Here is a 24,763-nt window from a genome sequence, read left to right as displayed (position 1 = left end):
GGATCATAAAGAAAATAATTAGCATGCACATTACTGGAATATTGATAACATTCTTCACCCGACCCAGATGGGTTTTCGGGTGGGATGCAGTAGAGAGACCACTCTTTTAATCACCACCGAAGATGTTAGAATGAGTAAGGACCAGGATGGATCAGTAGCACTGATCGTCCTGGATCTAAGCACCGCGTTTAACATGGTCTCCTACCCTACTCTTTTGGAGAGACTGGAAAATGTAGGCATCACAAGGAAGGTGTGTAGGTGGATTGCCTCATTCATGGAAAACCGTAGCTTCCAGGTCAGTGAAGGACCATTCCTCATGTCCTGCTATCAGCTGAAGTGTGGAGTCCCAGACGGCTCATCCCTGAACCCCACACTGTTTAATATTTATGTCTGCCCTTTAGCAGAGATCATCTGTTCTTGCGGACGACGAACAGCTGGAAGTCATGCTGTCACCAGATGTAGTGTCCCCTTCCCTAAACCTAAATAAATGCCTAGAGAAGGTGTCTGAGTGGATGAAAGAGAGCTGTCTAAAGTTGAATGGAGAGAAAACTGAGGTACTGGTACTATGGCAGAAGCTGTCACTTTGGGATCAGATCACCTGGCCACCAGCATTAGGAGAAAGGCAATTTCCTAAAGCAGAAGTAAAAAGCCTAAGGATGATCTTAGATGATCAGTTGTCCAAGGCCTCACAAGTGAAAAACATGGCCGGGAGCTGATATGGCCTTCTGAGAGCTCTGAGAAAGGTACCTAGGTGGCTCTCAATGGAATCATTAAGGTTGGTGATTCAAGGTCTGATCCTTTCCTGCTTGGATTATGGCAATGACCTCTATTTATGAAGCCCAAAGGCTGTGATAAAAAAGCTTCAAATCATCCAAAATGCTGCAGCCCTTGTACTGCTAGGCATCCCAAGAACAAAGTGAACAGGGGAAGTACTCAAAAGGCTGCATTGGCTTCCCATAAATGGTAGAGCAAAATGTAAAGCATTATGGTGGTCATTACAACCCTGGCGGACGGTGTTAAAGTGGAGGTAAGACCGCCAACAGGCCGGCGGAAAAAAGATTAGCAATTACGACCGTGGCGGAAACCGCCAACAAAGACAGCCACTTTAACACTCCGACCGCCACGGCGGTACAAACAAACAGTGCAGCGGTCCCCGCCTACAGACAGGCGGAAGACAATGTACCGCCCACACTATTATGACAGGCCAATCCGCCACCTTTTCCGGGGCGGATTCACCGCGGATAAAAACACGTCGGAAACAGGAATTTCGAAGGAAAAACACTCACCTCTACACACTCCATGAGGAACGAGGACATCATGGACCCGGAACTCCAAATCCTACCTGCGATAGTCTTCCTGCTCCTGTACCAGGAGCACGAACGCCGGCGGCGAAGACCACGGTGAGTACTGCACCTACGACACAGGGGAGGGGGGAGGCAAAAAACAGGGACACACACACGCAACACCCCCACCCCCACCCTCACCCACTACAACACACACACTAATACATATCTATACATTATAGTGACACCCCCCAATCCCCAGGAAGAATGCAAAGACAAAAGGAAATTAGTGTAACCATTGTAATATATTAAAACCCAGTACGCACAAATATACATATATACACTATTAACAAAATATACACAAAGAATAGTAGTCCAGGTATTGCACCATTTATAGTCCGTGGTCCACTGGGCCCAAAATGCATGGGCGAGGTCCACACTCGATACCAGATCAAAACAGAGAGAACACTGCAGGGGCAGCAGATAGAAATACAACAGGCACCTCAGGGGGAAGGGAAGGAGGGGCAACTCAGCCGGATGAGTGCACGACGCCAGATCCACGAGGGGGCTCAATGCCCACTGTTCAATCCTGGGGAGTGCAAAGCCACGGTCTCTCAAGTGTCTCCAGTGGGTGGCTTGCCCACTGCATTATCCTGGGGAGTGCAAAGCCACGGTCTCTCAAGTCTCTCCAGTGGGTGGCTTGCCCACTGCATTATCCTGGGGAGTGCAAAGCCACGGTCTCTCAAGTCTCTACAGTGGGTGGTTTGCCCACTGCATTATCCTGGGGAGTGCAAAGCCACGGTCTCTCAAGTCTCTCCAGTGGGTGGTTTGCCCACTGCATTATTCTGGGGAGTGCAAAGCCACGGTCTCTCAAGTCTCTCCAGTGGGTTGTTTGCCCACTGCATTATCCTGGGGAGTGCAAAACCACGGTCTCTCAAGTCTCTCCAGTGGGTGGTTTGCCCACTGCATTATCCTGGGGAGTGCAAAGCCACGGCCTCTCAAGTCTCTCCAGTGGGTGGTTTGCCCACTGCATTATCCTGGGGAGTGCAAAGCCACGGCCTCTCAAGTCTCTACAGTGGGTGGTTTGCCCACTGCATTATCCTGGGGAGTGCAAAGCCACGGCCTCTCAAGTCTCTACAGTGGGCGGTTTGCCCACTGCATTATCCTGGGGAGTGCAAAGCCACTGTCTCTCAAGTGGATAACAGTCTCCACTGGTTCTGGAGGGGGACTGGTGCCCAGAGTGCTTTATCCTGTGAAGGACAGAGGTAGTGGATGCATGTCTCCACTGGTTCTGGAGGGGGACTGGTTCCCAGAGTGCTTCATCCTGTGAAGGACAGAGGTAGTGGATGCATCTCTCCACTGGTTCTGGAGGGGGACTGGTGCCCAGAGTGCCCACTCACCCCGTGACGGTCCCAGTTGCGTCAGTGCCCCTGCCGCTCATGGGCTAGCGGTGCTTGAGTTGGCGGTGCCCTGTTCAGCGGTGCTTGATTTGGCGGTGCCCTGTGCAGCGGTGCTTGAGTTGGCGGTGCCCTGTGCAGCGGTGCTTGAGTTGGCGGTGCCCTCTTCAGCGGTGCTTGATTTGGCGGTGCTCTGTGCAGCGGTGCTTGAGTTAGCGGTGCCCTGTTCAGCGGTGCTTGATTTGGCAGTGCCCTGTGCAGCGGTGCTTGAGTTGGCAGTGCCCTGTTCAGCGGTTCTTGATTTGGCGGTGCCCTTTGCAGCAATGCTTGAGTTGGCGGTGCCCTGTTCAGCGGTGCTTGAGTTGGCGGTACCCTGTGCAGCGGTGCTTGAGTTTGCGGTGCCCTGTTCAGCGGTGCTTGAGTTTGCGGTGCCCTGTTCAGCGGTGCTTGATTTGGCGGTGCCCTGTTCAGAAGTGCTTGCCCTGTTCAGCGGTGTTTGCCCTGTTCAGCGGTGCTTGAGTTGGCGGTGCCCTGTGCAGCAGTGCTTGAGTTGGCGGTGCCCTGTTCAGCGGTGCTTGCCCTGTTCAGTGGTGCTTGAGTTGGCGGTGCCCTGTTCGGCGGTGCTTGATTTGGCGGTGCCCTGTTCAGCTGTGTTTGATTTGGCGGTGCCCTGTTCAGCGGTGCTTGTTTGGCGGTGCCCTGTTCAGCGGTGCTTGAGTTGGCGGTGCTTCATGGCCCAGGTGGGCTGGGCCTGGTGGGGCCCTATTGGGAAGCTGGGCTGGGGCTGGCGGGGCCCTCCTGGGCAGCTGGGATGGGGCCGGCGGGGCCCTCGTGGGCAGCTGGGTTGGGGCTGGCGGTGGCCTCCTGGGCAGCTGGGATAGGGCTGGCGGGCCCTCCTGGGCAGCTGGGCTGCGGCTGGCGGGGGCCTCCTGGGCAGCTGGGATGGGGCTGGCAGGGCACTCCTGGGCAGCTGGGCTGGGGCTAGTGGGGCCCTCCTGGGCAGCTGGGATGGGGCTGGCGGGGCCCTCCTGGGTAGCAGGATGATGGCGGTCTTCTCCGCCGTGCTAGTCTTCCCAGACTTGCCAGGTTTCTTGTGGCCCTTCCCCACTTTGGGAGGTGTCACAGCTGAGTCCACACCCCCACCGGGACCCCTGGGAGCGGCTTTGGTGGCTGGAGTCTTCCCCCTCTCCCGCCGGGCACTGGCCAACTTCTGATGCTTCACAGGGGGGGTACTGGCTGTGCTGTGGCTCCGTGCCACACTGGCTGTCCTGGTGGCCGGTGCACTCCACATACCTGTGACTACAGGCACCACTGGTCCCGGAGATGTTGTGGCTGAGGTGCTAGTTCGGGACTTAAGAGATGGACGGGGTGGGGGAGGTGTGGAAAAAAGGTCAAGGCTGGACAGGAAAAGTTTTTGGGACACACTGGGACGGGTAGCTGGAGGGGGTTTGGGAGTGGAGGAAGAGGTGGTGGTAGTAGGAGGTGTAGGTTTGGTGACTTTGGGTGCAGGTGCATGCGCTGGAGGCTGTCGTGAGGGGAATGGCTGTTGGGTGGGTGTGTCCCTGCGTTTGTGTATCTTCGGAGGGGGCGTCACAGACACACTGGGAGAGGACACAGGGGACATGTGAATGGTAGTGGGGGTGGTGACTGCACGTGAGCGGGGTGTGCTGGTGGATGTGCTGGTGAGGGACGTAGTGGCTGTAGAGGTAGTGCATGCAGGTGTGTGTGTAGACGAGACTGGTAGGGAGGAGGGAGACGACGACGAGGGGACACAGTGGAGGCAGTGGATGTTGGTGTTTCTGCATGTGTGTGATGCTTGCGTGAATGCCTGTGGGATGTGTGGTACTTATGTTTGCCTGAGCTTCCCTTGTGTGGTGAGGTGTGTGCAGGCTGGTCTGATGGTGTGCTTGGGATAGGCAGAGGTACAGGGGATTGTGTCTGGGTGGAGAAGGTTGGAGGGGGGAGGCTAGACATAGGGACAATGGCTGCCATCAGTGCTAAGGCCAGAGTTTGAAAGGCTCGGTGAAGGGCCGCCTGACCAGAAAGAATGCCCTCCAGGAATGCATTAGTTTGTTGCAACTGCCTTTCTACACCCTGGATGGCATTAAAAATGGTAGACTGCCCAACAGTGTGGGACCTGAGGCGGTCAATGGCCTCCTCACTGAGGGCAGCAGGGGTGACTGGGGCAAGGCCTGAGGTGCCTGGGGCGAAGGTGATGCCCACCCTCCTGGGTGAGCGGGCACGGGGCGAAGGCTGAGGGGCTGCTGGGAGGGCGATGCTGGTAGGGGGGGTGGCGGCTGTACCTGTAGATGCGGGTGGTACAGATGTTGCTGCCACCACAAGGGTGCTCCCATCAGAGGACGAGTCCGTGTCGCTGGTGTCAGCTCCTGTCCCCGCCGTGGAGCTCCCGTCCCGTCGCCCTCCGTCCCACTGTTGAATTCTGAGTCCGTAGTGTGGCCCTCCATGGCCATGTGGGATGCAGCTCCCTGGTGCTCCGGTGCTACTGCTCCTCCGCCTGATGATGCTAATGCACACAAGAACAGGAAAACCACAAAAATGGGGGAGGAAACAGAATAAAGACATGTTGAGTGCATGGATTACCGCTACCGCTGACGGACAAGACAGACACAGAAGCCCCCTGCACTACGCCGCGCTCTTGGGCTCTACAGTGCAATTCCTGGGAAATGGCCTACAAGGCTATGGACGACATCTGCACACATAGATGACACAGGGGCATGAATAGCTGTACTTGGCACTCTACAGAGGTGGGGTGTGAGGCCACAGGGCCATGCCTTACAGAGGGGCCTAGCCGACGGAACTCGCACTGGCCTAGGGAAACCCACAGCCCTCCTCCCCCACCCAGAGAACTCCACTGCGCGCAAAGTCAGCTGAATGAGAGTGTACTCACCCCCTTGTGTCTGTTGTGATGCCCTCAAGCGCCCATCCAACTCCGGGTAGGCCACCGCCAGGATCCTGAACATCACAGGGGTCATGGTTCGACGGGCACCCCTCCCACGTTGGGAGGCCATCCCCAGCTGAGTCTCCGCCGTCTTCTTGCTCCAGCGGCGATGGTCCTCCCATCATTCCCGACAGTGGGTGCTCCGTCTGTGGTAGACCCCCAGGGTCCGGACATCCTTGGCGATGGCACCCCAAATATCTTTCTTCTGGTGGGTGCTGACCTACATGAAATGTACAGGTGAAGAAGAGAAGTCATTACCAACTGCACCGTCAAAGTGAGTGGCCCCCATCCCTACCCTTTCCATGTGGCACATGCACCCACCATCTTTCATGCACGCAGAACTCTGCCCCTTCCTTCTGACATCCAGCCCTCTCCACACAGGCATAGCCCATACAACATGCTCCCAGTGTACTTACCTGTTTGTCTGGAGGACCGTAGAGTAGCGTGTACTGGGGGAGGACCCCCTCAACGAGCTTCTCCAACTCCTCCGATGTGAAGGCAGGGGCCTTTTCCCCAGGCGCACAAGCCATTGTCTCTTGCAGACCGAGGTCACAGCAGCACTTACAGTGTAGGTCCTCTCCTGTCGAAGATCAGGTATCGAGTGATTGAACAGATAGAAAATGGCGGTCACGTCCGAGGTGGTCACGTCCGCGGCGGTGCGTATCATCACCGCTGGCGTACATTGTCATTGGCTCCTCGGACCCATAGGGTCCAATATTAACCAATGCAGCATTGCACCGCGGTCTCCGACCGCCTACCGCGACGGTGTACAACGCCAGCGCAGTTACCTCACATCCCATTGTCCCACTTTACAGGTCAGGCAGCCGCCATTTCAGGGGCCCACATGGCCTAATTTCAAACTGCATCACACATACCTAGGCCTAGTCTCAACACACATATAGGCCACCTATTGTGTATGATTGGTGTTCTGGGTAAACTGTGGGTACCTCTGAGTTGTTTGACTCTGTGGTCGCTGTTGTCCTTCATAGGCACCGTCCGCTGGTACATGTGAGGAGATGGCCGGAATCCTCCGGTGTACCGACTGCTGGTGGACCTGTCGACAATGGAGGAAAGACATTTGATCATCACCTACAGGTTTGACCGTGCCACAATCCAGGAACTGTGTACCCAGCTGGAGCCAGACCAGATGTCAGCAATCCACCATCCCACAGGAATCCCCACTCAAGTGCAGGTGCTATCAGTGCTCCATTTCCTTGCAAGTGAATCTTTTCAAACAACTGTGGCCATGGCATCAGGGATGTCCCAGCCTATGTTTTCCAACGTATTGTCCAGAGTGTTGTCTGCCCTGCTGAAACATATGAGGAGCTACATCGTTTTCCCTCAGGTGGAGGATTTGCCTACAGTGAAAGGTGACTTCTATGCCCTTGGACATATCCCCAACATCATAGGTGCCATTGATGGGACCCATGTGGCTTTGGTCCCCCCCCCACAGGAGTGAACAGGTGTACAGAAACCGGAAGACTTATCATTCCATGAATGTACAGATGGTATGTTTGGCCGACCAGTACATCTCCCATGTGAATGCCATGTTCCCTGGCTCATTGCATGATGCCTACATCCTGCGGAATAGCAGCATCCCTTATGTGATGGGTCAACTCCGAGGCACCGTGTGTGGCTATTAGGTGAGCCCTTGGAAGCAAGACAGTGGGAAGGGTTGTCTGGGTTTATCCCTACAGGTTAGTGTGTGTCTAACAGTTGTCCCTCGTCATTTGCAGGTGACTCTGGGTACCCCGACCTGTCATGGCTACTGACCCCAGTGAGGAATCCCAGGACCAGGGCAGAGGAACGCTACAATGAGGCCCATGGGCGAACTAGGAGGGTGATCGAGCGGACCTTCGGCCTCCTGAAGGCCAGGTTCAAGTGCCTCCATATGACAGGTGGATCCCTATTCTACTCACCAAAGAAGGTGTGCCAGATCATCGTGGCCTGCTGTATGCTTCACAACTTGGCTTTGCGACGACAGGTGCCTTTTCTGCAGGATAATGGTCCAGATGGAGGTGTTGTGGCAGCTGTGGAGCCTGTGGACAGTGATGAGGATGAAGCAGAGGAAGAAGACATGCAGAACAGTGATCCAGAAATATTTCTAGTGAAAAACAGGTGAGAATACATTCCTGCCTACTACATGTACTTTTACACTACTACCTCTCTACTGTCTGTCGTTTTCACCCAGTGTATGTTCACTGAGTTGTCACTTTCCCTTACGGTTTCACAGATGTGGGTCCCAACGTGTGTCATCTGCTTAGATTCCTCATGGACTAGAGCTGTGTGACATAGGTATGTTGACATTACATTTTCAAGAACATTTGGTCACAGTAATTGCAAATACACTATTTCGAAATCACAGGCAGACTCCAGATCATTTTGTGCTTTAGGTGTGTTTATTTAAATGCAAAATATTGGAGGGGGAAGTTAAATGGTGAGGGGTGATGGTGGAGGAATGTCCCTGGCAGAGTCCATTATATTAGTCTCACAGGTGCATTGCCCATGTGGGCATAGGAAGTGGAGCTGGGGCAGTTTCATTATGGACAGGGTGACAAAGTGGGACAGTAGGATGACAATCAGGGTGGTCTCATTTCTTGGCGGGGGTCTTGGCATCATGCTCTGTCTTGTTCCTGGATCTCAGGGACCGTTTGCAGGGTGGCTCTCTGTCTGCAGGGGGTAGGGTGCTGGTGTGGTGGTCCTGTGGCGGGGAGTCCTGTCCACTAGCGCCGGCAGAGGTGGTGGGCAGTTCATCATCCATGCTAGTGTCAGGGGCCCCTTGGAGTGCCACAGTGTCCCTCCTGGTGTTAAGTACTTTCTTCAGCACCCCTACGATGGTGCCCAAGGTGGAGCTGATGGTTCTGAGTTCCTCCCTGAAGCCCATATACTGTTCCTCCTGCATGCGCTGGGTCTCCTGAAACTTGGCCAGTACCGTTGCCATTGTCTCCTGGGAGTGGTGGTATGCTCACATGATGGAGGAGAGGGCCTCGTGGAGAGTGGGTTCCTTTGGCCTGTCCAGTTCCCCTGTGTTCCTGGGCCTCTGTCCCCTGGACCGTGTGCCCACTGCCACTGCCCCCAGGTCCCTGTTGTTCTTGGGGTGGTGGGTTATCCTGGGTTCCCTGTAGTGATGGACACACAGCTGATTGACGTGTCCTGGGGACGGAGGTATGGGCCCGCTGGGTGGGTGCTGTGCTGGTGTTTCCAGAGGGGGGAAGGTCTGTGGTGGCCTGTGCCTGTGTGAGGGTAACCAACAGTCCCGAGACCCCCGATGGTCCGGGCTAGTCATCTAGATCCAGTTGGACAGAGGTGCTGTCATCACTGTGGGCCACTTCTGTGAGTGGAGTGGACATGTCTGGACCCTCCTGTCTGGTGACGTTGGTTAGTGGTCCTGCAGGGGTGGAAAGGCATGATTATTGCATCTGTGTGTGTCATGGTGTGCAATAGGTGGGTGACCGTGTACCCCAGTGCTGGCATTCCTGTGTGGGAGCTTGTGTGATGATGGTTTAGGGGGATGTATGGGTATGTGCAGTGGGCATGCTTTAGTGATGGGTGTCCATGCTTTGTTGTTGCATGCAGGGCTTGGTGTTGGGATGGGTGGTTTGTGATATTGGTACATATGTGAGGAGTTGGAGTGATAGGGGTGAGGACGAGGCGACCCTTGTCATTAGCACATCTGCCCATACTCTGCACTACTTTAGAGCCTCATTCTCAACACGGCATGGGACACGCCCGGGCTAGGCCTTGGCCAAGGGCAGGCCCATCCTGCAGCCACCATGCAACAGGAAGAGACGGGGCTGGGATACACCCCTTGGTTTTACTCAATAACATCCTCAGAAGGGGCAAGTACTGAGGGAATCAAGGATCTCATAGGCACATCTGGGCTATCCATGAGGGCGGATATATATGAGATTGTTTTGTAACAAAGAACCGTCTTCATTATACTAGGTCCTGAAGGCCAATAAACTGCTGTTTCAATGGGTAACTATATAAAAGACTGCTAGCACTTTGTTGGTGAACAATTTCAAGCTGGTATTGCCTATCTAAAATGCCTGAGGTTGGGCACATCCAGAATGCACTGGGTGCTGACCTGTTTTCCTGTTTGATTTGTCTGATCGTGTTGATGTTCAATGTACTTGTTGGGTTCTGTGCTTTTTTAATCATGGGCAATCGTAAAGCTACTGAGAAACCTGTGGGGCAGAAGGTTTAAGTAAGATACCGAGGCACTCAGAAGAAAACTGCAGTTTAAATTAAATAGATGATCTCATAGTAGAGATGGAGGGCATATTGGCATCTTAGGGACTTCATCTGTGAAGAAGGATCTCTCTGGCACATCTAAGCCTAGAGTTTTGAGTGACATTAGCCAGTCCAATCTGAGCGAATCTCTTGCACAGTTCCATATACTAAGGGGAAAGATTAAAAGCTTGCGTGAGTGTATAAGTAAGCTGGTTAGCGATTTAGACATAAAGATGGCTACACTTTCACTACTGGTGGAGAACATTTGTACTAAAGTAGGTGTTGATAAAGTAGTGACTCAGCACAGTAGGCAAGCCCCAATGTTAATCTGTGGAAGTGCTCCAGAGTTAGAGTTAGTCCTGGGCAAAGAAGGTTTTTCTAGCAAAGTAACCACATTTCCCTCTAGACCAGAACTCCTCTGGGTACTGTGGTCCCAGCAGCAAAATGGATCACACGCAAAACTTGAGTGACATGGGCCTGATAGATGCCCCTAGACTTCTGCGTGGAGGGAGAGAATCACAATACTCCATTGGCTTCATCACACTAGGGGATGCACATAAGTAATTAGGGATGACATCCTGTATGCTACTCGCTGTAGCCCAGCAGGACTCCAAACTAACTATATAGGGCTGAAATGAAGGAGCAGTAAAATTGTGGATGACCTGTTAGCCTGGGAGTTAAGATTCAAGCTCCATTCAAGCTAAAATATAAGAATCACACTCACAGCCTCTAAGCCAGCAAAGGGCAACCTAAATTCACTAGCACACAATCCCCTAGCTCCACTACACTGCCCTGCTTTTAAGGACGAGTGTTCCATGTTAGCCGTGGTTGATTGACAACACAGGAATGAGGACTTGAAGCTACCTGTAACCAACTCACTTATGCTGGCTTGGATAGGCTGGATGCTGACATTGGACACAATGATAGGTGCCAATAGAGACAAGGGAAGGGATACAGCTTTCTATTCAGAGACTAAGGCCCTCATTCTGACCCTGGCGGTTTGTAACCGCCAGGGCAGAGGGCAGAGGAACCAACAGGCTGGCGGTGCTTCCGGGGCAATTCTGACCGCAGCGGTAAAGCCGCGGTCAGAAAAGGGGAACCAGCGGTTTCCCGCCGGTTTTCCCCTGCCCCAGGGAATCCTCCACGGTGGCGCTGCAAGCAGAGCCGCCATGGGGATTCCAACCCCCTTCCCGCCAGCCTGTTCCTGGCGGTTTACACCGCCAGGAAGAGGCTGGCGGGAACGGGTGTCGTGGGGCCCCCTAACAGGGCCCCATTAAGATTTTCAGTGTCTGCTTGGCAGACACTGAAAATCGCGACGGGTGCAACTGCACCCGTCGCACCCCAGCAAATCCGCCGGCTCCATTCGGAGCCGGCTTCATCTTTGCTGGGGCTTTCCCGCTGGGCCGGCGGGCGATCTTTTGAAGATCGCCCGCCGGCCCAGCGGGAAAGTCAGAATGCTCCCCGCGGTCGGAATGACCCCCTAAGTCCCTAATTCCAACCATGGCGGTTGGTGATAAAGCGCCGGTAATACCGCCAAAAGGCCAGCGGTAAAAAAATTGAATTTTGACCATGGCGGAAACCACCAACACAGACAGCCACTTTAACACTCCAACCGCCACGGCGGTAGCAACAAGCACCGCAGCAGTAACCACCAACAGCCAGACGGAAGACTATGTACCGCCCACTGTATTATGAGAGGCCAATCCGCCAGCTTTTCTGGGGCGGTACCAATGCCATCAAAAGCATGGCAGAAACAGTGCACAGAAGGGAAACGACTCACCTCTTGACATTCAAGGAAGAACCTAGCCATGGAGCCTAAGTTGCAAATTTTTCAAATGCTGTTCTACCTCCTCCTACACAGGAACACGAACTTCGGCGAAGACGACCACGGTGAGAACTGCAACTATCACACAAGGGAGGGGGTGAGGAAAAAGAGACACACACACGCAACACCCCCACCCCCACCCCCAACACCATACACACAAACAGATGCAACAACATTACATATCTACCCCGTAAACCTCAGGAATAACGCAAGGACAAAAGGATGTGAGTAAAGTCTGTGTAATATTAAAACTTAGATAAATACGTCTTTAAAGCACAATACAGTATGTACAATATATAAAAAATGGAGGGACAATGACCACTCCAAAATGTCCGTGGCCCACAGGGCCATAACACATAGGCCAAACCCACACTTGACTCCTGCCTCAATACGGAGAGAACACTGCTGGGACATCAGATCGAAGATACATAGGCACCTCAGGTGGAAGGGGAACAGGGGCACCTCAGCCGGAAGATGGTACAACACCACTGCTCCTGGAGGGGGCCACATGCCCTCAGCGATGTCCTGGGGAGTGCAAAGCCACAGTCTCTCAAGTGGGTGGTTTGCCCACTGCTTGGTCCTGGGGAGTGCAAAGCCACAGGTTCTCAAGTGGGAGGTTTGCTCACTGGTTCTGTAGGGGGCCTTGTGCCCAGTGTGCTTCACCCTGGCAAGGAGGGGCTGAGTGGATGCCTTCTTCCACTGGTTCTGGATGGGGCCTTGTGCCTGGTGATACAGATCATGGATGGTGCAAGGTCACAGTCTCTCACCTGGGTGTCACACGTATAGTTGTTGCAGGGCCCAGCACTACAGCCCATGTAGTCACGACTACACACTACTCGCCGGCGGTGACAGCTGCTCAGTGGATGGCAGTTGCGGGGCTGGCGGCGGTGCTGTCAGTGGTGACAGGAGGCTCCAGCCCTTCCCCTGCAGCCTCGGACGGCTGCTCACTGGGGCTGCTGTTGCTGGCAGTGGTGCTGCTGGTGGTGCAGGTGGCGGTGCTGGCAGAGGTGCAAGTGACGGTGTTGTCAGTGGTGGGCGGAGGCTCCATTCCTTTCCCTGCAGCCTCAGACGGCTGCCCACTGGGGCTGCTGGCAGTGGTGCTGCTGGCGGTGCAGGTGGCGGTGCTAGCGGCGGTGCAGGTGACGGTGCTGTCAGTGGTGGGGCGAGACTTCAGCCCTTCCCCTGCAGCCTCAGACAGCTGAAGTGCCATGGCTGGTGTTGTTTGCCCAGATGCTGCTCCAGGCCCAGGCTCCAGATCCATTCTGCCGGCGGCATCTGTTTCTTTTACATTGCCCTTGGCAGCTGTTGTTACCTTCCTGACCTTGGCAGCTAGTGGTGTCTCCTTGCTTCTGCCAGCTGGTGTTCCCTTCCTGCCCTTGCTGGCTGGTGTTCCCTCCTTTCCCTTGCTGGCTGGTGGTGCGTCCTTCTCCTTGCTGGTTGGTGTCCCCTTCCTGCCCTTGTGAGCTGGCGGCCCCTTCTTGCCCTTGGCAGGTAGTGCTGGCACACTGGCTGTGCTGATGGGTACCTCCTTGGAGTCTCTCACACCTGCAGTAGCTACAGAAATTACAGTGGCCGTGGACGGGGTGGCTGAGGTGCTGGGCTGGGTTCTGCCCACCCTGGCCCGATGTGAAGGAGGGGCAGGGAATGGGTCAAGGGTGGAGAGGAAAAGCCTTTTAGGGACACTGGGCATGGACGACGGTGAAGGTTTGGGAGTGGAGGAAGAGTGAGTGGTTGTAGGAGGTGTCTGTCTGCTGTGTTTGGGTGCAGGTGCATGGGCTGGATGCTGTTGTGAGGTGGATGACTATTGGGTGTCTGAGTGCTTGCGTTTGTGTACTTTGGAAGGAGGGGGCACAGACACACTGGGAGAGGACACAGGGGAAGTGTGCTTTGATATGGGGGTGGTGACTGCCAGTGAGGGGCGTGTTGTGATAGATGTGCTGGTGATGGAGGTAGTGGATGAGGATGTAGTGCATGCAGGTGTGAGTGGAGACGCAACTGGGAGGGAGATGGACGAGGAGGAGGAGGGGGCACAGTGGAGGCAGTGGCTGTTTGTGTGTCTGAATCTTGATGGTGCTTGTGTGAGTGCCTGTGGGATGAAGTGTGGTGCTTGTGTTTGCCTGAGACACTTCTGTGTGTTGATTTGGGTGCATGCAGGTCTCAAGGTGTGCTTAGGATAGGTTGGGGTTGAGGGGAATGGGACTGGGTAGAGGAAGTTGGAGGGGGAGGCTAGAGACCAGGACACTGGCTGCCATCAGTGAGTTAGCAAGAGCCTGGAATGATCTCTGTTGGGACGCCACGCCAGAGTGAATGCCCTCCAGGAATGCATTCGTTTGTTGCAAACGCCCTGCTAGACCCTGGATGGTATTCAGTATGTTTGACTGCCCAACAGAGAGGGATCTCAGGAGGTCAATAGCCTCCTCACTGAGGGAAGCAGGGCTCACTGGGGCAGGGCCTGAGGTGCCTTGGGTGAAGGAGATGCCCACCCTCCTGTGTGGGCAGGCACAGGAAACTCGCTGAGGGGCTGCTGGGAGGGCGGTTCTGGTACAGTGTGGTGGCTGTACCTAAAGTTCGGGTGGCCACAGTGGTGTCCGCCACCGCCAGGGAGCTTCCATCAGAGGAGGTGCTGCTGTCAGAACTGTTGCCTCCTGTCTCCGTCGTGGTGCTCCCCCTCGCCCTCCGTCCCACTGGTGACCTCACTGTCAGTGGATTTGGCCTCCAGGCCCATGTGGGATGCAGCTTCCTCCATCACCGGTGCCTCTGCTCCTCCACCAGATGATGCTAATGCACACAAGGACAGGGTGACAAAACAAAAAGGGAGGGAGAGACAGAGGATACACTTGGTCAATGCCAGCAACAACACTACCTTTGGCGTACACAACTCACAGGGAACAGCCCTATGCACTGGGCCATTCACTACCAGTTACAATGCTAGTCACTACGCCATGGGGTACAATGCCTAACGCCATTAGGTGCACACCTGAAACCCCCAGGACCTTGCCCAGTAGTCGATGCCCACTAGCATTATTGGGGTTGGAGTGCATCTCAGCTTGCCCATCATGGAACCTACCCTGCCATGTTCACCCTGGCCAAGGGGCATCCACAGACCCACATACCCCACCCAGGTAACACCTTAATGTGCGCAACTTCATGATTCTGAATCTGTACTCACCCCCTTGTGGTTGCTGTGATGCCTTCAAGCGCACACCCAACTCCGGGCAGGCCACTGCCAGGATACGGAACATATGGGGGGTCCGGGTAAGACAGGCACCCCTTCCTCGTTGGCAAGGCCATCTTCTTGCCCAGCGGGGCAGGTCCTCCCACCGTGGGTGTTCCGCCTGTCAAAGACACCCAGGGTCTGGACCTCCTTGGCGATAGCACGCCAAATACCCTTTTTCTGATGGACGCTGACCTGCAGAAAAAGATACATAAGAAAAGGTATTAGTCATACCGTCCGGACTGTTATACTCATGGCACACCATATCCCTCTCATCCCCTTACGCACAGACATTGCCCACCAAACATGCAGCATTCTGCCCAGGACCCCTCAGCCCCCCCACAGGAGGCTTACACACACAGCACTCCATACATTCATGCCCAATACATCGTGCTCACAGTGGACTCACCTGTTTGTCTGGAAGACCATAAAGTAAAGGGTACTGGGGTAGGACCCCATCCACTAGTCACTCCTTGGAAGTAAAGACAGGGGCCCTTTCCCCAGACACTCGAGCCATGGTTGCTTCCAGACACAGATCACAGCAGCACTTGCAGTGTAGGTCCTCTCCTGTTGAAGGTCAGGTAGCAAGTGAGTGAACAGATAGCAAATGGCGGTCACATCCGTGGCAGTGCGCACCGTCACTGCCGGCGTACATCACCATTGGCTCCTGGAACCCTTAGGCTCCAATGATAACCAATGATGTGTTGCACAGCGGTCGTCGACCACCTCCTGCAACGGCGCACAACATCAGCGGAATTACCTAATTTCCACTTGTCCCTCCTCACAGGTCAGGCGGCCGCCATTTCAGGGGGTCACAGGCCATGGCCCCTAACTGCCTAACAGCAGACATAGGCACATCAACGGACCTACACGTTCACATTAAGTTTCTGTGAAAAAATGCCAAGCATAGAAATCTGAGTTTATGTTTGAATATGACCATCTGCTCACGGTTTTTCACCCTAGACTGCAGCCGGTGAGGCTGAATAGGAGATGGAGACATACCCCCATGTACAGACCCCTGGTGGACCTGCCGACAATGGAGGACAGGCACATTCTCCTAACCTACAGACTTGATAGAGCCACAATCCAAGAGCTGTGTGCCCAATTGGAGTCAACCCTGATTTCAGCTATCCACCACCCCACAGGTGTCCCCCCTCTAGTGCAGGTCCTGTCAGTGCTCTATGTCTTGGCAAGTGGTTCCTTTCAAGAGACAGTGGCCATAGCAGCAGGAATGTCACTGCCTATGTTCTCAAATGTGCTGATCAGATTGTTATCTGCCCTGATGAAACACATGCGCAGCTACATCATATTCCCCAACATAACTACTATAATTCCACAGTATTTCCAGTGACACACAGGTAAGACACTGTAACTTCACCTTCCATTGTAGTTTTGTGTTGGACATTGTACATGGCAGCCTGATTTTCCAAAATCTATGGCCACTCACTGTACCCTTTGGCATCTCTATTGTTAGATATCTGTGCCCCACTCTGGCTCCTGGTGTGTTTACTGCTGCTCACTACAGCTCATACCTATGTATATATAACTGTACATTTGAATTCCAATGTTTACAGCTTGTTAAACTAATACATTTTTCAATCAATTGACAGACTCCATACTTGTATTAGTTCCAAGGGTGTTCATTTATGTAATAATAAGTGTAGGGTGTATTGCAATGGGCTGGGTTGATGATGGAGGGATGTCCAGGATTGAGTCCAGTCTATTGATATCACAGATGCATTGTCCAAGGGGGCATATGGAGTGGGGCAATGTCAGTTCAAGGTGAACAGGGTGACATAGTGAGACACAAGGTTGATCTTCAGGGGAGTCTTATTTCCTGGCGGGGGTCTTGGCAATGTTCTCTGGCTTCTGCATGGATCACTGGGACCTTTTGCGTGGTGGTTCTCCTTCTGCAGGGGGAGGGGTGCTGGTGGTCTGTTGTTCCTGTGGTGGGGCCTCCTGTCCACTAGCGTCAGTGGAGGGATGTTCATCGATGTGGCTAGTGTCAGGGGCCTATTGGTGTGCCACTGCCTCTGTCATGGTGTTGGCCGTGTCTGCCAGCACCTCTGCAATGGTGACTAGGGTGGTGTAAATGTCCCTCATGTCCTCCTCCCTGTTCCCCAGGTACTGTGCCTCCTGCAGCCACTGGGTCTCCAGCAACTTGTCCAGTATCTGGCCCATCGTCTCCTGGGAATGGTGGTATGCTCCCAGGATGTTGGTGAGTGCCTCATGGAGAGTCGGTTCCCTTGGCCTGTCCTCCCCCTGTCGCACAGCAGTCCTCTTAGTTCCCTGTTGTCCTGTGCCACTGTCCCCTGAACTGTCTGCCCACTGCCACTGACCCCAGGTCCCTGATCATCCTGTGTTTGTCAGGTTGCCTGGGGTCCCTGTAGTGGCGGACACACTGCTCATTGACGTCTCCTGGGGACAGAGGTATGGCCCCGCTGGGTGGGTGCTGGGGTGGTGTTTCCTGAGGGGGGAGGCTCTGTAGTAGTTTGGGACTGTGGCGGGGTCACTGACTGTCCAGAGGTCCCTGATGGGCCAGGAAGGTCATCCTGAGCCAGTCATGCAGAGCTGCTGTCATCACTGTGGGCATCTTCTGGGGGGGACTGGATGTTGCTGGTGCCTCCTCCCCAGTGATGTTGTGCGGGGGTCCTGTGGGGATGTAAATGCAGCATTATTGTTTCTGCGTGTGACATCTTGTGCATGGGTATGATCCCCTTTATGGTTGTTATTACCAAAGCAGCTTTGGCGTGTATGAGTTGTGATTTGGTTGGCTAAGTTATTTTCACTAATGTGCATGCTGTGGTGATGGGGGTCCATGCAGGTCTGTGATAGGGGCCCATGCATTGGTGTTGCATGCAGGGATTGGTATTGGGATGGGTGGGTTGTGATGGTGGGGTATATGTGAGGTGGTGGAGTGATGGGGGTGAGGGTAGGGGTGCGAGTCTGTGATGGCATGCAGGTAGGGGAGCGAAAGTTGTAAAGGTTTGACTTACCAGAGTCCAGTCCTCCTGCTACTCCTGCCAGGCCCTGAGGATGCATGATCGTCAAGACTTGCTCCTCCCATGTTGTTACTTGGGGGGGAGGAGGTGGTGGTCCACTGCCAGTCCTCTGTACAGCTATCTTGTGTCTTGCTACCACGGAACATTCCTTCCCCAGTAGGTCGTTCCACCACTTCTTGATGTCATCCCTTGTTCTTGGGTGCTGTCCCACGGCGTTTACCCTGTCCACGACTCTCTGCCATAACTCCATCTTCCTTGCAATGGACGTCTGCTGCACCTGTGATCCGAATAGCTGTGGCTCTACCCGGATGATTTCCTCCACCATGACCCTTAGCTTCTCCTCTGAGAACCTGGGGTGTCTTTGTGGTGCCATGGGTGTAGTGTGAGTGGTGTGTGTGAAGGTGTGTGGGGTGATGTTTTGGGGTGTATGCTGTGAGGTGCGTGGATGGTGTATGGGTGATGGTGTTCTGTGGCTCTGATTCTGTGAGTGCTCCTGGTGTGTCTCTCCCTCAGTTGTCAATGTTCTTGAGTTGTAAGGGGTTGTGGGTAATGTGCGTGTGTGTTTTATAGTAGTGTAGGTGTGTGGGTGTGGTGTGTGTATGTGTGTCAGGTGTGTGTTATTTAAATTGTCCAATGTGGTGTGGTTTTGTTAGTGTGTGTGTATTTTGAGCGCAGCGGTATGTACCAGCAATAGTTTACTATGGTTGAATGTCTGCCACAGTGATTTGTGGGTCATAATGGTGTGGGCGTATTTCTGTTGCCGTGAAGGTGTGGGTTTTGGTACTGCCAGTTTATCACTGACCTTTTAGGCAGGCAGACTTTTGTGTGTGTCTGTATAGTGGCGGATTTCTATGTGTGGGTCATAATATGCATAGCGGTATACCGCCGCAGTCGTGGTATGTTGGCGGCAGTCAGCATGGTGGTAAGCGGCACTTACGGCCAATGTCATAATGAGGGCCTACGGCTCTCATTACAACCCTGGTGGTTGGTGATAAAGATGCGTAATACCGCCAACAAGCCGTCTGTAAGAACTTGGAATCATGACCATGGTGGAAACCGCTAAAACACAGACAGCCACTTTAACACACCGACTGCCACTGCGATAGCAACAAGCACCGTGGCGCTAACCACCAACAGCCAGGCGTAAGAGAAGGTTTTGCCCACTGTATTATGACCACCCTATCCCCCACCTTCTCCGGGGCGGAACCACAACAAAAGCATGGTGGAAACAGAACACAGAAGTCAAAGGACTCACCTCTGGACACTCAGGGAACAACCACGATGCCATGGATCCCAGATCTTCCCCATGCTGGTCTACTTCCTCCTATACCAGAAATACCAACGCCGGCGAAGAAGACCACGGTGAGTACTGCTGCCTAGCACACAGGGGCGGTGGGAGGAAAAAGAGAGTGACACACAAACGCAACACGCAACACCCCCACCCCCTACACCATACACACAAACAGATGCAGTAACATTACATTTTCACCCCTTACCCCTCAGGAATAATGCAAGGACAAAAGGACGTGATTAAAATGAGTGTAATAAGATAAAAAGCCAGAAAAAAATCCTCTAAATTCAAAACAGTATTTACAGATATACAAATGGAGGGACACTGCCCAGTCCATAATGTCCGTGGGCCACAGGGCCTCATCACATAGGCCAAGGCCCCATCTTACTCCTGCATCAACACGGAGAGAACACTGCTGGGGCATCAGGTCGATAATACACAGGCACCTCAGGGGGACGGGAAATGGGAGGCACCTCCGCTGGAAGATGGTAAAATGCCATTGGTCCTGGAGGGGGCAACATGCCCACTGCTTGGTCCTGGGGAGTGCAAGGCCACAGTCTCTTTATGGGGTGGTTTGCCCACTGTTGGTGCTGGGGGAGTGCAAAGCCACAGTCTCTCTAGTGGGTCGTTTGCCACTGCTTGGTCCTGGGGATTACAAGGCCACAGTCTCTCAAATTGGTGGTGTGCCCACTGCTTGGTCCTGGGGAGTGCAAGGCCACAGTCTCTCAAGTGGGTGGTTTGCCCACAGCTTGGTCCTGGGGAGTGCAAGGCCACAGACTCTCTAGTGGGTGGTTTAGCCACTGCTTGGTCCTGGAGAGTGCAAGGCCACAGTCTCTCTAGTAGGTGGTTTGCCCACTGCTTGGTCCTGGGGAGCGCAAGGCCACAGTCTCTCTAGTGGGTGGTTTGCCCACTGGTTCTGGAGAGGGCCTTGTTCTCAGTGTGCTTCATCCTGGCAAGGATGTGGTGAGTGGATGCCTTCTTACGCTTTGGTCTGGAGGGGGCCTTGTGCCCAGTGTCCTTCATCCTGGCAAGGATGCGGTGAGTGGATGCCTTCTTCCACTGGTTATGGAGGGGGCCTTGTGCCCTGTGATGCAGATCTTTGGGAGTGCAAGGTCACAGTCTCTCACCTGGGTGTCACACCCAGAGTATTTTTTATGGGCCAGGACGCATTACAGTCCATTGAGGCAGGACTACACACTGCCCACCGGCGGTGACAGCTGCTCAGTGGTGGCAGTGGCGGGGCTGGTGTCAGGGATGCCAGTGGTGGGGGGAGGCTCCAGCCCGTCCCCTGCAGCCTCGTACGGCTGCCCACTGGGGCTGCTGCTGCTGGCAGTGATGCTGGTGGCGGTGCAGGTGGCAGTGCAGGTGGCGGTGCTGATGGCGGTGAAGGTGGCGGTGCTGATGGTGGTGCTGGTGTTGGTGCTGCCAGTGCTGGGGGGAGGCTCCAGATCTTCCCCTGAAGCCTCCGATGGAGGAAGTGCCATGGTTGGTTTTGTGGGCTCAAATTCTGTCATAGCACTAGGCCTCCTGTCCCTCCTGCCTGCAGGGGCAGGCCCTTTGCCGTGTGGTGGTGCCTCCTTGCCGTGTGGTGGTGCCTCCTTGCCATCTGGTGGAGCCTCCTTGCCATGTGGTGGTACCTCCTTGCCCATGCCATCTGGTAGGGCCTCCTTGCCCTTTCCCTTGGCAGCTGGTGCAGGCACACTGGCAGTGCCAATGGGTGTCTCCTTGGAGACTCTCACACCTGCAGTAGCTGCCGAAACTATAGTGGCCGTGGACTGGGTGGCTGAGGTGCTGGCCGGGGTTCTGCCCACCCTGGCCCAACGTGAATGATGGTGGGAGAGGGGTAGGGAAGAGGTCAATGGCAGAGAGGAAAAGCTTCTCAGGGACTCTGGGGCAGAAAGAGGGCAAAGGTTTGGGAGTGGAGGAAGAGGGAGTGGTTGTAGGAGGTGTCTGCTGTGTCTGGGTGCAGGTGCATGGGCTGGATGCTGTTGTGAGGTGGATGGCTGTTGGGTGTCTGAGTGCTTGCGTTTGTGTACTTTGGTATGAGGGGGCACAGACACATTCGGAGAGGACACAGGGGACGTGTGCATGGATGTAGGGGTGGTGATTGCCGGTGAGGGGTGTGTACTGATAGGTGTGATGGTGATGGAGGCAGTGGATGTGGATGTGGTGCATGCAGGTATTAGTGTAGACGCTACTGGGAGGGAGGGAGGTGGATGAGGAGGAGGGGGACACAGTGGAAGCAGTGGATGTTGGTATGTTTGCATCTGGGTGGTATTTGTGTGAGTGCCTGTGGGATGATGTGTGGTGCTTGTGTTTCCCTGAGCCACTCCTGTGTGTTGTCTTGGGTGCATGCTGGTATGAATGTGTGCTTGGGATTGGTTGTACTTCAGGGGCATGGGACTGGGCAGAGGATGTTGGAGGGGGAGGCTAGAGACAGGAACAATGGCTGCCATCAACATGGAGGCCAGATCCTGGATTGATCTCTGTTGGGCTGCCACACCAGAGTGAATGCCTTGTATGTTGCAAATGCCCTGCCAGGCCGTGGATGGCATTCACTATGGTTGACAGCCCAACAGAGATGGGTGAGGTGGGTGTGGTGTGTGTATGTGTGTCAGGTGTGTATTATTCAAATTGACCAATGTGGTGTTGTTTGTATGTGTGTGTCTATTTTGAGTGCAGCGGTATGTACCGCCAATGGTTTACCGTGGTTGAATGTCCGCTGTGGTGATTCGTGAGTCATAAAGCTGTGGGCGTTGTTCTGTTGGCGTAACTGTGTGGGTTTTGGTACCGCCAGTTTATCACTGACCTTTGGGCTGGCGGAGTTGTGTGTGTGGCTGTATAGTGACAGATTGCTGTCTGTCGGTCATAATATGGGTAGCGGTATACCGCTGCAGTCGTGGTATGTTGGCAGCAGTTGGCATGGTGGTAAGCAGGACTTACCGCCAATGTCATAATGAGGGCCTATCTCTGTTATGGAATCCCAGGGTAGGGGAAGGATGTCACAGGGCTCAGAGTTAGGTGCTAAGAGTGATAGGGGAAGAGATATAGCCTCGTATGCAGAGGTGATCCTGACTGTGGAAGCCCAGTTTATGAATAGTGATGGGTGGATGACTAGGAGAGGGTCACCTGGTAACAACTCAATAGGAATACTATCCTGGAAAGTGGCAGGTCTTTGAGATAAGCTAGCAGATCTGGAATGGGGAGAGTTTATTGACTCCCACTAAATAATACTTCTGCAGGAAACGTGGGTTGTGGCTCCGATATTTAGATGTGGGTATGTAACTTTTACGGCGGGCGCGGTTACTTCTACCTCAGGTAGACCCTCTGGTGGATTGCTTATCTGGTTGAAACTAGATGCCTTTCCAATAGTGAAAAGTGTTGTAGTGGGGACTAAGGAGTTGCTGGGGGTAGATGTAAGAGTAAAAACTTCCACAGGAGTGCGTCACATTGCTATCATTAATGTTCACATTAGATCTCTTCCCTATAATGTACTCTCCCCCATAATAGCTCAATTTGCTGATATTTTGGTAGCACTCTGAAAGTTATTGCTGGTGACTGTAATACGAGGGTTGGAATAGAGCTGAGGAGGCTAGATTGCTTGCCCCCCAGTGGATAGACATGGGGTGTTGGAGCAAATCATAGAAACCTCGAGTGCAGTTGCAACTCAATTGGAAGATCTAATTATTGAACATGGCTTAATAATTGCAAATGGCAGCCCTAGATCTGATATCCCTCCCAAGCCAACCTTTAAGAAATATCCTGTGAAATCTCATATTGACTACTTCTTGCTGGATCAAGATGTGTTGTCCTCTCTAATTGATATGGCTGATATATCTAGAGCAGAGAGCGACCTTGACGCTTTAAGTTCTGTATTTGCAGCGGTTATGTTCACAAGCAGTAATCTATCCCCAACTTAAAATATGATTCTGGTAGAGGCAGGTAATAATAGAAGGAGTGTCAAATGGACATAAGTTATGGATAATAAAGCTATCCAAACCCAAATGTATGCGCTGTTTGCAGACAATTTAGCTGAGGCAACTAACAAGAGAGGGTATATGCCCGAAATGGTCTCTGTGCACTGCCAGTTAATGGAACAATTAAGACCCTTGTTCTTTAAAGATAGGAAGAGAGGACGCTCCCTTAAACACGCCCTAGGGTGGTACACCAAGGAATGTCGGAATGCTAAGACCAAGCTCTTGGAAGGTCTGAAGTCGAGCACCAAAATACAAATAACCTTCACAAGGAATCATTATAAGTCTACTCTATCTAAGAGTTGGAAGACATATCAATGGAATGAGCTGACTAATGCACTTAAGTGCAAGAACACAAAGGGAATTTGGAATTTGGTAGCATCTACCTCAAAGATAATTCATAATCATCTTGACACAGTAATGCAGCCTGAGGGATGGGTAGAGCACTTCAGGGTGTTGTACAGTGAAAAGGGTGTAGGAGCACGTTGGGAATGCATTGGAGGTGTATAATGAGTGGGGTTGTCTTGATGCTTCAGTGGCTCGAACTAACCTCTTACAGAAGGTGGATTACATTGAGTCAGAGCCCCTTTACTTCACCCTGGAAGAAACAAGGGTAGCCCTAATGCAAATGAAGAAGAAAAAGAGGGATTGATGGTATTCCAGGTGACCTTTTTCTATCCCATCCTGAGGTGTGGTGTCTCTATTATAATGCCCTTAGTAATGCCATTATGAGAGGTGAATAATTACCGCCCACTTGATGAGGAGCGGTTATTGTACCAATCTATAAAAAAGGGAGTAGGGACCTCCCCTTCAACTATAGACCAATTAACTTGCTGGCTAACACCCTCCAAAATGTCTGTATACAGGTACTGGTGAAGATACAATCCTGGGTTGCAGATAATCATAATCTTGAAGACGCTCAGGCAGGCTTTAGGTTCAATATTAGTACCCTTGATCAGGTCTTCGAGTTCAAGCTGCTGTGTTAGAAGTATATTACCCTGAAGAAAGACCATTTGTACGTTGCCTTTATAAATCTTCAGTCAGCATTTGATTTAGTCCCAAGGGATAGTTTGTGGAAGGTTCTTGAAGCTCATGGGGTCCCATGTGAACTATTATGGATTTTAAGAGCTCTCCATACACACACCTTTGCAAAAGTAAGGTGGAATTTGGGTGGGGACATAACGAGCAAGATTCCGATCAAGCGTGGAGTAAAACAAGGATGTGTATTGATCCCAACATTATTTATCCTCTACATTAATGGTGCAGTTAATTGGCTCTCCCAGTATATGCATGATGACACTAAGTTAGCAGGAACAACAATCTCAATTTTAATGTTCGCGGATGATACTTTGCTAATTTCTCGAATCCCTATGGGTCTTCAGGCAGAGCTGGATTCTTTTGTGACCTTCTGCAAGATGTGGGGCCTTGTCATAAACCCTTTGAAAACAAAAATAATGGGCATTAATACCCATAAATCATTCAAGAGGAGAATGGTAATTGAAGGCTCCATAATCGAGCATGTCGAACACTTTGACTATCTAGGAGTTCGGCTGTCTGACACATTGACCTGGACACACCAAATAGA

This window comes from Pleurodeles waltl, chromosome 1_1, assembly GCF_031143425.1.
Source record: "Pleurodeles waltl isolate 20211129_DDA chromosome 1_1, aPleWal1.hap1.20221129, whole genome shotgun sequence".
NCBI lineage: Eukaryota > Metazoa > Chordata > Amphibia > Caudata > Salamandridae > Pleurodeles > Pleurodeles waltl.
This window is presented reverse-complemented; position numbering follows the sequence as displayed.